This window comes from Canis lupus, chromosome 35 (genome assembly GCF_011100685.1).
Source record: "Canis lupus familiaris isolate Mischka breed German Shepherd chromosome 35, alternate assembly UU_Cfam_GSD_1.0, whole genome shotgun sequence".
Classification (NCBI taxonomy): domain Eukaryota; kingdom Metazoa; phylum Chordata; class Mammalia; order Carnivora; family Canidae; genus Canis; species Canis lupus.
In genome coordinates this window covers 1,953,999-1,956,516 of record NC_049256.1, presented here as the reverse complement: position 1 = coordinate 1,956,516, position 2,518 = coordinate 1,953,999, and the positions used below count along the sequence as shown (strand labels likewise).

Genomic DNA, 2,518 nt, shown 5'->3' with positions numbered 1-2,518 from the left:
TAGAGAAAGGCACTCATGGAACTGCCTGAATTGGCTCTTCTTTCCTCATTTCTGGCATGCAAGGTCTTGATAAACGTATACACTCATGCGTGTTTTTTTTTCATCCAACAAGAAGCTATCTCTTTATCAATGATAGAAACAGTATAAATTTTAAACCAAGCTGCAGTTATTCTTTTGAAACACCGAAAAAAGTCCTCGTTTTCATACAGCTACATTGCTAACTCCATAATAGCATTCACACTATCATCACTGTCGTCCGTCAGGGCTCCGACTGCCTTTGCTCTTGACACATTTGCTTGTGACGTGACCAGTTCTATGCCCTTAACCTCTACACCCGTTTCATCAACCTCTTCCTCTTCACTCTCCTCCTGTCCAGTTGGAGTCTGTGTGTTTTCTTGGATGTTTGAGACAGCTCCACCTTGAACTTTGAATTTCTCAGCAGCTGCCAGTTGAGCTTGCTGAGAGAAGTCCTTAATCTTGGCTTCCCCAAAAGCTACGTAGGTATCTGAAGCTGGGCTCTTGTACACATCTGGTTTTGTGATGACAAACAGGATATTCTTAGATTTCCGGACAGTGACTCTCGTAACCCCCGTAACCTGACAAATACCCAGTTTGGACATAGCCTTTCGTGCCTTCTTTTCACTCCGGCTTTAGCGACTGGTTCTTCACTGATTCCAGCTGCTGCTGCCAGCTGGGCTTGTTGTGTGGTTGCGGGTGTGGAATCCTGTTCCTCAAGCTCTCATACTGATTCATCACCGTCAGATTCTGTTCCAGACCCTGTCTCAGCCTGGAGCTGGGGCAACTCCTGCTCTGTAGCAGGGATGGTTTCTGTGGCTTCACCAGGCATTTTGTGCGGGGAACCATTCATGTGTTTTAAGCACAATTATTTTGGTTATTTAGAGCCAGGAATATAGCATTGGCCTGTCTTAACACCACATTCTGAAACTCTTGGTTCATAAAATATCATTTCCAAATGTGTGACAACATAGGGAGTGATGCATGTGCCTTATGTCTAGATATAATAAAGGCAGTGCAAGAAGGTGCTCTTGCTTAGCAGTCAAAACTGAATTTGGTACTTCTCACCTCTCACCTTTCCCACATTCTCCCCCTGCCCTTTATCAGATTCTCACAGGTACAACTTCAAGGGAAGAATTTGAACTTCAGAGAATTTGCGAATAAAGAAAAGCAGCCTAATTCTATATGAGCTTGGGAAATATTTAGCCTTCTGATCGGATATCTTTTACAGTTTTTGAGGAAAACCTGGCATCAAAAGATAGATGGTTGGTAGTGAGCTAAATCAGAAAATCATATTTGGCATATATTAAAGAAAATCAAATAGTAGAACTCAAAGGGCCTTTGAATGCCATCAGATTCTAGTCTAAGGCATTTGGCAACTAAGGCATCAAAACATTAACTGATTTTCCTTGGGCCATACTGATACGTAACAGCAGAAATTATTTGCTATTCCAGGTTCCCCTCGCTTTTTTTTTCTTTTTTTTTTTTTTTTCGGGTTCCCCTCTCATTACCCAGGCCTGTCCTCTGATTCTCTCACCTTCCCACTACCTAAAAACTAGGTTAACCCATGGCACAACTAAAAGCCTTCAGGACTTTAAGCCCTGCTTCAACTCCAAGCTGCTTTTGTAATTTTTATAATACTCATGATATAGTGATATTGTGAACATCCACCCCTCAAAGGCTTGATGAGATTCCAGCTGAAAATAAAGAGGTACCAGCTGCTTCCCATGGAGGGAAGCATGTGAGCAGTAGCACAAAGACTGGCAGCTAGAAAGTGGGTGATGGTTACGGGCATAGTAGGAGAATGAGAAATTAAAAGTAGATAAAGTTTGAGTGAGAATGCCTTGAATGCTACATCTCTCTGAGAATCATTTATTAGGAAGATGAACCTATCATTAGTACTGAAGGTAGAACAGTGACATCCACTAGAAAGTTGTTTCTATAGCCTAGAGATGATGTATTAGGGTTCTATAAATATAATACTGGAAAGAGAGTGGTGGGGGGTGAAAGGAAGTGAGTCATTAGCCAATAACTAATTGTACAACAAGTATTTAGCACCTTCTATACACCAGATACCAGGCTAGCCCTAAATATACAAAAGTGAAAAGGCTTGGAGTTTACCCCCAAGGAATTTGCAGTTCCATAGGGCACGTGGACAAGGAGTCAGACAGTTGCCATACAATGTACAGGCACATTGGAAGCAGGAGAAGGAAATTGATAAGGGGATCCGCAGAAAAGGTGCTAGAACACCATCTCAGCAGGAAATAGAATCCAATCAGGTTGAACAATCAGATTGTTCAGGTAACTGCAATGAAGAATTTCTTAATGAAATGTGTGTCAAGGTTAACAGAACCCGATAATGGCTGAGGTAGCAGGAGACTAGTTCAGTGGGAAGCTGTTGTCATCCCTAGGTCTGAATCAGGGAGAGGAAGATTATTATTGATTAGAGCCTACTAGAAGTTGGAGCCATGGCAGTGGGCCACCTGACTGGAGCTGTGGTTGA

General features: G+C 42.3%; 1 pseudogene; it reads right to left on the bottom strand.

Moving 5' to 3' along the window:
* Positions 1 to 209: 209 nt before the first annotated feature.
* Positions 210 to 847, bottom strand: LOC100684184 (annotated as a pseudogene).
* Between the last annotated feature and the right edge of the window lie 1,671 nt (positions 848 to 2,518).